The sequence below is a fragment of the Podarcis bocagei genome (genome assembly GCF_964188305.1).
Source record: "Podarcis bocagei genome assembly, chromosome: Z".
NCBI classification, from domain to species: Eukaryota; Metazoa; Chordata; class Lepidosauria; order Squamata; family Lacertidae; genus Podarcis; species Podarcis bocagei.
Genome location: NC_138140.1, coordinates 31303083 through 31315665, shown reverse-complemented (window position 1 = coordinate 31315665; position 12583 = coordinate 31303083). Strand labels below are relative to the sequence as shown.

The following is a 12583-nucleotide window of genomic DNA, read 5'->3' as shown; positions in this document are numbered from 1 at the left end:
GAATGTGAGCTGGGTGGTTGATCTGTCAGACACATTTTGATCGAATTATCCAATTTTAAAGGAGTAAATTGGCTTCTCCTAGTTGTTCCAGTCTCACACCTCCAGTCCTTGCCTTGCATTGCGTAGTAGGGACCTAAACTGTGCTCTTAGTAGGGTCTGAGAACAGGAAGTTTGTTTGTTTTTGTTTTAGAAGCGGGATAGGTGTATCCCCTTCAGTTGTGGAAGGAGATTATAAAGCTTTTGTTTTCGTTTTGCAATTTTAGAAAGTTTAAGGGGAAAAATGCTTTCCTCCTTTCCCCTGTTCTCTCCTCCGTTTAGGATTTTACTTTTACTTGGGTGGGAAGAGGAATCGAGATAAGAAAAGTAAATGTTATTGTTATGTTATATCAATGTATGGGGCGCTTTAAAGGACCTCTGTCCCTAGGAGCTTACAATCTCATTGAGACACGAGACGGGGAGACACAGTGGAAAGCCAGTTAAACTTGAAACTCCTGTTTTTTTAAAAAAACTGATGGTCGAGCCATTCGAAACACCTTAGGAAAAAGTGCTATTCCAATACAATTCCGCTACAAATTATACGGAAGCCGATTGCTACGTTACACGCGCACACCCACAGCCAAAATCAGATTTGCTGGAAGGAATTTCTTTTTACCGGTTTTAAGATGATTCCTTCTAGTGATAGACAGTAGGCACCTTTCAGGGAAATGGGTGCATGATCCAGGGTGTTGTGCAAGGAATCTTAAGTACGCTTCATTTAACTTGCAAATGTAAACCAGTGGGGTTTTCAAGGCTTGGGGTGTTCTCTGGGAGACAGAGGTTGCATTTCGTCCCCCCAAAAGGAGTTTAGGAGCTGGGTACTGTAAATCGGCATTCTCCGCTTCATAGCCAGGTCGACCAGCGCGTGGGTCGGCTTTTTAGGAAAGAGACCCGTAGGGTATCTTCTCATTTTGGATCTCTTCTAGGTACTTCTTTGCTCTTGGACGCTTCCTTTTGTTATTTCTTCCAGGGATTAATTCGAGCTAGGAGGACTTATGAGCCAGACAGAGTGAGTGTCGTTGGCAGAGCTGCCTTTCCAATGAATGAATGAATGAATGAATGAATAAAATTATTTTTCCGCCAGAGAGTTCAAGGCATTTGATCCTCAAGCAAGCCAATGAAGTAGGTTAGGCTGAAGAGACAGTGACTGGTCCAAGGTCACCCAGTGGACTTCAGGCCTGAGACATGACAAAGTTTAGTACCGTCGCAGGTGATCCAAAAACCCTTTATCTCTATGGGCAGGGGTGGATCACAGAACTCTGTGAGAAAGAGAAAGGTACTATGGACTCCACATATTTTACCCAAACATTCACAGATGGCTAACACCCATGTACATTCCATGTATTTATGCACCTATGTTTATGAGGGCATATACATAACTTGAGGGTGTGAAATGGATCAGTTAAAACAAAGCTTTGTTTTTGAAGAAATGTAATCTTTTATGAAAGGGACACGGGTGGTGCTGTGGGTTAAACCACAGAGCCTAGGACTTGCCGATCAGAAGGTTGGCGGCTCGAATCCCCGCAACGGGGTGAGCTCCCATTGCTTGGTCTCTGCTCCTGCCAACCTAGCAGTTCAAAAGCACGTCAAAGTGCAAGTAGATAAATAGGTACCGCTCCGGCGGGAAGGCAAACGGCGTTTCCGTGTGCTGCTCTGGTTCACCAGAAGCGGTTTAGTCATGCTGGCCACATGACCTGGAAGCTGTATGCCAGCTCCCTCGGAAAAAATAAAATGAGATTAGCGCCGCAATCCCAGAGTCGGTGACGACTGGACCTAATGGTCAGGGGTTCCTTTACCTTTACCTAATCTTTTATGAAGTTCGATCAGATTGCTTATTCCTACACGCAGCCCACTATTTTGACCCTGTAGTATTGAAGGGGCAACATACACACCTGAACTTGATCTTGATGCCTGACAGCTGAATATGAGAACTGAAGTCACATCCACAATAAATATCTGCCATACATTTAAGGCACTTAGTTTTCCCCAAAGGAATCCTGGGAACGGTAGTTTATCATTCACAGATAATACTCAGCATCCAGTTCCCAGGATTCTTTGGGGGTTGCCATGTCCTTTAAATGTATCTGACCTGAATCCATATTGAAAAAATGAGCCAGCAAGTAGCATTTCCTCTGAAACCATTAACAATAATAATAATAATAATATGCCCCGCTCCTAACAAAATATTAAAAACACAATAAAACACCAGCCATTAAAAACTTCCCTGTACAGGCTGCCTTCAGAGGTCTTCTGAAAGTCATATAGTTGTTTATCTCCTTGAATGGGACTGCATTCCACAGGGCGGGCGCCACTACCGAGAAGGCCCTCTGCCTGGTTCCCTGAACAATGTGAAAAATCTTTCTATAATGTTATATATTGATGTGACTCATTCATATATGCAAGTCATTGGGCAAGGAACACATGTGTTTGTGAACCAGGACTGCGTGGCAAGGTCCTATATGTGCAAATTGGTATCTGTGAGCTCTGTGTGATTCTCTCTCTCTTTTATGAAGGCCCCATCTACAATATATGTTCAAAGTATGATGAAACCATTGTAATCAGTCATGGCTTCCCTCAAAGAATAATGGGTACTGTAGTTTGTTAAGGGTGCTGAGCATTGATAGGAGGCCCCTATTCCCCTCATGGGATGCGGGTGGTGCTGTGGGTTAAACCACAGAGCCTAGGACTTGCCGATCAGAAGGCCGACTGTTCGAATCCCCGCAACGGGGTGAGCTCCCGTTGCTCGGTCCCTGCTCCTGCCAACCTAGCAGTTCGAAAGCACGTCAAAGTGCACGTAGATAAATAGGTACCGCTCCGGCGGGAAGGTAAACGGCGTTTCCGTGCGCTGCTCTGGTTCACCAGAAGCGGCTTAGTCATGCTGGCCACATGACCCGGAAGCCGTATGCCGGCTCCCTCGGCCAATAAAGCGAGATGAGCGCCCCAACCCCAGAGTCGGCCACGACTGGACCTCATGGTCAGGGGTCCCTTTACCCTTTACCTTTAAGTCTAGCAATGGGGGCGTCAAGTGGAAAGTATCCTTGTTTGGGGGGTGCATTTGCCCCCACCCCCAGTGCTGTCCATGTCCTTCTTATGTAAAGATTTATCCAACTAAATTTTACTCAGAGTGAACCCATTGAAATCAGTGCACCTATAACAATGTGGCATATATTGGATATTTTGGAATTGAAAATTAATAAAAACTATTTAAAAAGAAATAAAATCAGTGCACCATTAATCTCACTGGGTCTGCTTGGAGTAGAACCACCACTGGATAAAACTCTTGCATTCTCCCTCAGGCTTCCCCTGGTTCATGAGATTGGATTCTGTTTTCCATGTTTTCAATCCCTGGTTCATTTGTTTGCATAAGCTTTATGTTACTGCTTTATTGGTTTTATGGTGAGATTTTGTTTTAATTATATTGTTTTTATATACCACTTAGTACACCACTTAGATATTCTCCCCCCACCAAAAAAAATATTAAGCAGTTTCTTCTCTCTAAGCACATGGATCCAAAAAGATTTTACTGGGCAAAGATATGCAAGCATGTCAAAGTGCAAGTAGATAAATAAGTACCGCTCCGGCGGGAAGGTAAACGGCGTTTTTCGTGCACTGCTCTGGTTCGCCAGAAGCAGCTTAGTCATGCTGGCCACATGACCTGGAAGCTGTCTGCTGGCTCCCTTGGCCAATAAAGCGAGATGAGCGCCACAACCCCAGAGTCGGTCACGACTGGATCTAATGGTCCCTTTACCTTTACCTTATTCCCCTCACAGAGCTACAAATTATCAGAGTGGTTTAACAACCAATCCCCCTTCCTAAGGACTCTGGGGAATAGAATTGTCTCCTGGCAATTCTCAGAACTCTTAACAAACTTCAGTTCCCAGGATTCTTTGGATGGGAAAAGCCATGGCTGCTTAAAGTGGTTTGATATTGCTTCAGATGTATGTTGCAGATGAGGCCAGAACAAAGAGACAAGTCTGTTGCATGTGGAAATAGGATTGGTCTCTGCTGTGCTTACAATATTCCTAGTTTTCTAAAGTTCTCTCTTTCAAAAGGCCAACTTTCTTTTATCACCATTATTACGTGTCATGTTCTGTTGCTGATATTGCAAACAGGCATGGGAACTAAGCAGTGAGCAACCACAGCTACAACATCATACACAGGGCTTCTTCTAATTCTTCTTTTTAAAGAGAGCAGTTACAGAGGGACAAATAGGCAGTTCAATAAGAACATTTGGGCAGTTCAAAAATTCGAGCCATGCAAAAGTTGTCTAATGTTAGGTGATGTTAAAAGAGATTGAAAAGTCCAGCCTTTTGTAGAACCCCAGACCCTGTCGAAGATGCTTCAGACTCCACAGCTACAGTTCCATGGAACAGTCACCATTATTTTTTTTTCTAATGGGAAGGAAAGACACACTCTTTTACAGTTGTGTTGCCTGATTCCAAGTTCTGAGGATTTTCACCTATTATATGCAGTCTCCTAAACATCACAGCATGCGACTCAAAGCAAGAGAGCATGTATGCACTCACACAGAAAATTCACTGGTGTGTTGCAGTGGTACGCGTTTTGCAGGCACATTATAATCACTTACCACTGGGCAGTTCTAAATTTCCCTTTTTTAAAAAGCCCAACTCATAGGCATGTGGATCTAAGGCCACCAGATCCAAAAGAATGATTTCTAGGTGTGTGCCCCTGTAAGGAATCAAAATCCCAGCCCCCTCCTCCATTGCCTGTCTGCTTCTCCAAACTGTTGTTGGGGGGGGGGGGAGGCTAGTAGCGGCTAAGTAATTTGCAAGCCAACCTAGTGAATTAGGATGCTCCTCTCTCCATTTAATTTATGTTTTATAGTTGGTTTAGCCTTCTGATTTGATTGCCTTAGTAATGCCGGTTGCCTCCAGCTGCTGATGATACAGCTTTAATTCTGTTTTAAAGGTCATGTAAACATGTGCCTGTAGCAGAAGGAATGCAAATTCAATTCCTCTTCTCCCCCCCACACCTCACCATCCCCTCCTTTATAATAGTGCCTCCCTATTTGCTTGACAGCTTTTGCCTCAAAAATTTACAGGAGTGTGTGTGTGTGTGCGCATGCATGCATGCACGTGCGCTCAGTGAAAATCCCCTCTCTGTGTAATATCCATGTATAGAGGTATATGTCTCTCACATACAAACTGGTGGGCATCCTCTTTGTGAATGTGATATATTATAGTCTCAGAGAAATACACACAAATCAGTGAACATCCTCTGTGTCAATGTGTGTGTAATGTCTCTATACAGGGATATAGCTCACGCAAACACAACAAACAAACATCCCTCTGTGTGTATGCATGTGTAATACGTATCCCCTCCCACTAAATAAAAGGAACCCCCTCTTTAGGAAAAGAAAAGGTAAAACCAGCCCTGCTTCCAAGGGCCAACACAAGACATGTGAGGGGAATGTCAAAATAACGCCCACCACTATCAGGGGAAAAGGGGTAAGTGAAGACCTACATCAAAAAACATGAGGGGAATCAAGATTTACATAAGAATCTACTGCATCTGTGCATCCTGCCGCCTGAGGCAGTTGCCTCTCCTTGTCTTATGGGTGGGCCCTGCCCCTTCTCCACCATACACATCTCTCTTTATTTTATTTTTTTAAGAACTCCTTTATTTTCCAGTTTCCAAAAATACATATAACAAACAATCCCCATATAGCTCTCCCAAGAAACATCCCATGCATATTTAATGTAAATAATACAGTCAAACATTAGGCAAGCTGGCAAATAGTTTAGAATTAATTACATCAGTTAGGTGTCTTCTGCTCTCCATCTTAACAGATTGTCCAACATACTGGATAAACATGCACCATACAGTTTCAAAATCATTTCGGGTCTTTGTGTTCTCTAAGGTGCCTCTTAACCTTTTGCAAACAGCATGTTCCCACATACCTAGGAAAACACATAGTTTGGTGGAGATCATTATGGTGGCTCAGAAGGATTCAGCACCATTTCCCTGCGACCCAGCTCCTGTCCTTTTAAAAAGCAACAGGCAAATGGACAAGCAAGTACGTGGAGAGGCAGTGCGGTGGGGAGAGACACACCTGGGGAAAACCCTGGTCTCAGTCTCCACTCATCCATGAAGTTCTCTGCGTGCGGCATTGTGGGGGTTATTAGTCCCATCTGTCTCACAGGGTTGCTGTGAAGATAAAATGGGGAGGCAACCTTGTACTCCCTGGGAGGAAAGGTGGGACAGAACTGTAATAAAATAAAATGAAACGCACAGAGGACAAATCTACCTATGAAGACAAGTCATGCTGGAAGTGTACTATCTCAAAGATGGCCTCTGAATACCAGTTACAAGGGAACAATGGTGGGGGACAGCTATTGTGCTCATGACCTCACTTGTGGGTTTCTCATAGGCATCTGGTTGCTGAGTGTGTGGGAGATAGGATGCTGCACTAAATGGGGCTGATCCAGCACTTTATTTATCCTTGTTTGTCGAATTGGAACATTTCTATTCTGATAGCTGACCAAAGTTCTTTAGGCAGCTTGCAATGTACCGGTATTTAAAATAAAATAAAATAGCCAACACTACTGAAATTGGGCAAAGTCCCCCGCCACATTTTGTAATGCTCTGAAACCACAGTCACACCGTACATTTAAAGTTCTATGACATTGCTTTGAACAGCCGCGGCTTTCCCCAAAGAATTCTGGGAGCTGTATTTGTTAAGGGGGCTGAGACCTGATACGAACCGCCCTCGCCACAATTCCCCTCACAGAGCTAGTGTGAATTTCAATGGGTAGCTGTGTTTTGGTTCATGCATTTGTTCATGAAGTGCAAATTAAGCAATTTCCCATTAAAATGCAAGGCCAATTTTTTCTTCTCCATCCCTGCTTCTGAGTAGACATTCACAGGATTGCATTGTCACAGAACCAGCCATGTGCATGTTTACTCGGAACATAGCATTTCAGTGGGGTTTGCTCCCAGGTGTGCATTCAGAGCATTGCAATCTAAATTTGGGATTGCAGCCTGATTCTGGCCATATTTATTTAGCCTTTAGGATGCAGTCCTATGCACCCTTTTGTGGGATAAACTTCACTGTACATAAGAAGACTTACTTCTGAGTAAACATGTATAGGGTTGCAGTTCAAGCCCTTCTGCTCTCATGTGGAGATTCTCACTTTCCTGTAAGTGAGCATTGTTTTGCAGAAAACCCTTCTGCTTAGAAAAGTAGAGCTTAGGTACACAGATTTCAGAAATGTGCCTCTCCCAGCCCTGCTTGAAGTTGCCAGAGAATGAACCTGGGACTTCTACATGCAGTGATGCCGAGTGGTCCATGAGGCTAGTAGGGTGGAATTCAAGTCCTTATTGAGGCTAAAAGTACAATACATACTAATTTGGGTTGAACTTGCATGGGACTTTGTTTCAAGTAAGCAGACATAGGCTCAGGCTGTAGGCTGCAGAAGGATAATCCCAAAACTCTGCCATTCTAGAAGGCTGAGATTTGTAAACAATGGGGACTGGAGTGGTGTCGTGGGTGGAGTGCCCCACTATAACAGAGAAGACCCCCACTCACCTATGAAGCTCATTGGATGACCATGGACTGATCAGTCTCTTGCGACCTAACCTTCCTCATAGAGTTGTTTTGAGGATAAAATGGGGTATGTGTGTGTGTATTGTATGGAGCTCCCTGGAGGAAGGGCTGAACAAGAATGTAATAAATATATAAAATAAAACCATATAAGCTGGTTCCAGCGTTGGATGCACCTATACATTTTCCCCTCCTTTCTTTTTTCTTGTGTGCTCAAGGGCAGATCCAATTTAGACCTGGCTGGGGGTTGTCATTGGTAGCCTATAGTGTGAGTTGGCGTCTTGCCAATCTACAGTTAAGCCTGTGACCGCTTGTCCATCATTAACCCTATTTTAGGGGGTTATAAACTCAGCCATGCAGAATTTGCTCCAGGCGTAAAAAAGAGAAAAAAGCTTTTTGCTACAGCTCAGTTCCAGCCCCCACCCCTTTCCCCACCAGGGTAGACTTCATGAAAAAAAAAATCAGTCTGATTGGCTTTGTCCAGGTTTTTTAACCCTTGATGGAGAAACCAAGCAGAAGAAACCTGGGAGCTGTTATCGATTTGGAACTCTTTCTTCTCTGTTTTACTTACTTGACTAAATAAATGGAGGTGGGAAGGGGGATTATTGCCTCCAAAAAGTAGTATGTTATCTGGCATTATGAATTCCAAAATGCAGCAAGCAACAATCCCACTTTCTCCTCCACAAACCTGATAGGTATAGGGCCTGTTCTAACATTATCCAAAGTGAGGCAATAATCTCAGGTGGAAGATACTGGAGGAAGGGAGAGAGGCAGTAGCCTCTTGGCTGTTCCTCTCTTTTCTTGGGTGACAGCATTGTGTATGTTACATGGCCCTTGCCTCCTACTCCCAACAAAGCTAGTTTGCTGCCTAAGGTGTGAGGGAGATGCGATCCAACTGCCAAGGTGGAAGTAAGTTTCAACTGTCAGACCAAATGAAGAGGAATCCCCTCATCTTGTCGCTCAGGTCAGGCAGCAAAATATTTTGGGCCAGCCCTGGTTAGGTTCGGCTGTAAGGGGGAATTCTTCTTTCAGAGGGAGAGTATTATGAGCAGGGAAAGGCTCATATAAAGCAGCCTTAGTCAGGACATCTAGTCAAGTATTGCTGATCTCTCTGACAAGCAGCTGTTGCTCTCCAAGGTCTCAGGTATGGGTGAATCTGACATTCCCAGTTTCACTCCATTTTGCATTTTTTTCAGTCTTAAATTTCGTTCTCCCCTTTCCCCCATATGTTTGTTTTTTATTATTTAAAGAAATCTTCATAACAGTTCACCAGCATTTTCATGTGTATTTTTAATATTTGCATGCAATTTTCCCTAAAACACATATTCCCTGATACAAGACATTTTTGTATGATATTTACATCAATAAATGCATTTTTATGCACACATTTCTGTAGCATGTGCATTTTGGAGTACATTATTTGCCTGGAGAAATGCATTGCATAATTCAGAGTAGTGCCAATTTCAAAGAATAGTTGCGCCCCAATTTGTGTTAGAAAGTGCAGGTTCATTAGGTTCACCCTTAAATGTGAACTGGATAGAATTTCTGCCCCATCCCTAGTCTCAGGCTGAGGATCTTTCTCAGCAGCTGCAGATGCCAAAAAAATCCATGTAATCTTCTAAATATAAAGCCTGGTGCTTGACTCCCAATTTCTGGAGAACCTGTCCATTGAGGAGTCTGTCAAAGGACTACTAATTAATAGCATACAGTATCTGCTGGAGAATCAACACAGCCAGGAAGCAAACAACCACTCTATTTATCCCTGTGATACAGAGTTAGAATTAGAGGGGGAGCAGTGAAAGCCTGGACCCTTCCATTACTATTTGTAGAAGACTTCTGGATGAGGCAATAATTTATCTTAAAGTGGGGAGGTTTAATTCCATGTTCACTTCATTTTCAGCACCAGTGCTACAGGGAGTAAAAGATGCTTTACAATTAATATGTATTTGTTCATTTAAAAGTACAGTGGTACCCTGCAAGACGAATGCCTCGCAAGACGGAAAACCCGCAAGACGAAAGGGTTTTCTGTTTTGGAGGCGCTTCGCAAGACGAATTTCCCTATGGGCTTGCATCGCAAGACGAAAGCCCATAGGGAAATGCTGGCGGTCGGGAGCAAAGACTTTCGCCCACAGCCGGCCTTCAGAAGAGGACCTCTTCTGAAGGCCGGAGGGGGGCAAAAGTCTTTGCTCCCCCCCGCCTGCCTTCCCCCCCCGCCTGCCCCGGGCGATCTTAAAATGCTGGCGGGCGGGAGCGAAGCGTTCGCTGCCGACCCCCAGCATTTTAAAATCTCCAAGGGACAGCAGAGAAGTCTCTGTCCTGGGGAGATTTTAAAATGCTGGGGGTCGGGAGCGAAGCGTTAGCTGCCGACCCCCAGAATTTTAAAATCTCCCCCTGTCCCGGGGAGATTTTAAAATGCTGGGGGTCGGGAGCGAAGCGCTGCCGACCCCCAGCATTTTAAAATCTCCCCGTGTCCCGGGAAGGTTTTAAAATGCTGGGGGTCGGGAGCGAAGCGCTGCAGACCCCCAGCATTTTAAAATCTCCCCGTGTCCCGGGGAGGTTTTAAAATGCTGGGGGTCGGGAGCGAAGCGCTGCCGACCCCCAGCATTTTAAAATCTCCCCGTGTCCTGCCTCCCCCCCCGCCTGCCCCGGGCGATCTTAAAATGCTGGCGGGCGGGAGCGAAGCGTTCGCTGCCGACCACCATCATTTTAAAATCTCCAAGGGACAGCAGAGAAGTCTCTGTCCCGGGGAGATTTTAAAATGCTGGGGGTCGGGAGCGAAGCGTTAGCTGCCGACCCCCAGCATTTTAAAACGCTGTTCCGAAGGGGGGTGGGGTGGGGACACCTGCCCCAGCCGCCCCACTTCGGAAAGCTGTTCCGAAGTGGGGCGGGGGGGCGGGGACACCTGCCCCAGCCGCCCCACTTCGGAAAGCTGTTCCGAAGTGGGGCGGGGGGGGGGGGGCGGGGACACCTGCCCCAGCCGCCCCACTTCGGAAAGCTGTTCCGAAGTGGGGAGGGGGGGCGGGGACACCTGCCCCAGCCGCCCCACTTCGGAAAGCTGTTCCGAAGTGGGGAGGGGGGGCGGGGACACCTGCCCCCGCCGCCCCACTTCGGAAAGCTGTTCCGAAGTGGGGAGGGGGGGTGGGGACACCTGCCCCAGCCGCCCCACTTCGGAAAGCTGTTCCAAAGTGGGGCGGGGGGCGGGAACACCTTCTGAAGGCGGGCAGGGGGCGAAAGTCTTTGTCCCCCCTGCCTGCCTTCCCAGGGGCTTTTAAATCGCCCCGGACAGCGGAGAAGTCCTCCGCTGTCCCAGGGTTTTTTAAAATGCTGGGGGTGGGAAGAAAAGCCCTTGTCCCCCCCCAGCCTTCAGAAGAGGTCCGGGGGCAGACTGTCCCCGGACCTGGTCCGAAGGCGGTTTCCCTAGGAACGCATTAATTGATTTTCAATGCATTCCTATGGGAAACCGTGCATCGCAAGACGAAAAAACCGCAAGACGAAGAGACTTGCGGAACGAATTAATTTCGTCTTGTGAGGCACCACTGTATATATCCCACCTTCCAACCACTGGGTCTTCAAGACAGCTTGCAACCACGGCATGAAGCAATCAAACATCATGTTATTTCAAATAAGATTAAATCACTGATGGTTTAATATGTGAATTATGTGCAAGAGGCCTCTTGAAATTCTCCACCCTATTTGTGGGCTGAGAAACTGGAAAAGCCACTAGATAAATCACTCCCTAGTTAGCTCAGTCAGTAGGGCATGAGCTAACTAGGGTTGTGGGTTTCAGCCCCATATTGGGCAAAAGTTCCATTCATTGTAGGTGGTTGGACTAGAACTAGAGGGCTCTCAGGTTCCCTTCCAACTCTCTGTTCTATGATTCTCTGAAGGTAAGAGGAATCACATTTCTCCAGCAGAAGGTGAAACTTCTGAACTGTTTCTTATGGACTGGAGCTCACTATAAGCATCAGCACAGCTCCCCTTGCCCACTTGGCAGGGTTTGGTGGCAGTGGAGGCAACTGTGTTGGTAGCCTGGCTACCATTTTGCACGCACCCTATGATGTTCCAGTAAAATGTTCCTAAAGCTGTTGACTCACCACTGTAGGACTCAGGATGCTAGAGGAGGTGGGACTTCGGTCTGATGTGTTTAAGCTCTTCATATATTCTTCAGTCAATAAGCTGGAGGCGACAATGCTTTTGAATACCAGTTCCTGGTATTCAGGAGGGGAGGGTGCTCTTGTGTTCACCTCCTGCTTGCTGGTTTCTCAGAAGCAACTGGTCAGCTACTGTGAGAACACATTACTGGTGTAGATGGGCTATTGGTCTGATCCAGCAGGCTATTCTAATGTTCTTAATAAACAGTAGTGGTGAAAGAGAACTGGGATGGCCCGATTGTGAGTTATGGAGCATTTTCTGTGTGCTTGTACACTTACTTGTACATGTGCTTGTAGATTTTCTGTGTGCTTGTACTTACTGCCATGAGCTTCGTTAGTATAAACATATTTGAAGTATTTTTAGAATGCAACAGAGATAAAGGCAATAAATTTAAGGCCATTTATCTTAATGGCAGTAGTTCGTAAGGGTTTAAGGCAAGGGTCATTTCTAGCCCTACTTGGACATGATGGGGATTGAATGTGGGGCATTCTGCATGACAAGCAGATGTTCTGCCCCTGATCTGCAATGGGCAGCTCCAAGACTCCTACTGCTTCTTCCTAAGACTTTTTGTCTTTGAAAGAGACCAGATCTGAAGAACATTTCAAGACTAGGAGGTCTCAAAAAAGAAGACCACTCTCTGAAAACAGAAGACATAGCCACCCTAATTTATACCAGGCCCACCCAGTCTACATAATCCACACTGCCAGCCATGCATGAGGGCTAATGGGGCACACTCCACATCTGAGTCCCTGAGAAGTTTTTTTGGGGGTGCTTTCCATTTGGAGGTAGTTTCGTAACTTGTTTTGTTTTAATGTTTTGTTTGTTTTGTTT

At 45.7% G+C, this 12583-nt stretch overlaps 1 long non-coding RNA gene across 1 annotated transcript in view; it reads left to right on the top strand.

Annotated features, from left to right (window-relative positions):
* Positions 1–12583, top strand: part of LOC308579300 — a 93219-nt gene that overhangs the window by 9830 nt on the left and 70806 nt on the right. The gene's annotated exons all lie outside the window — the stretch shown is intronic.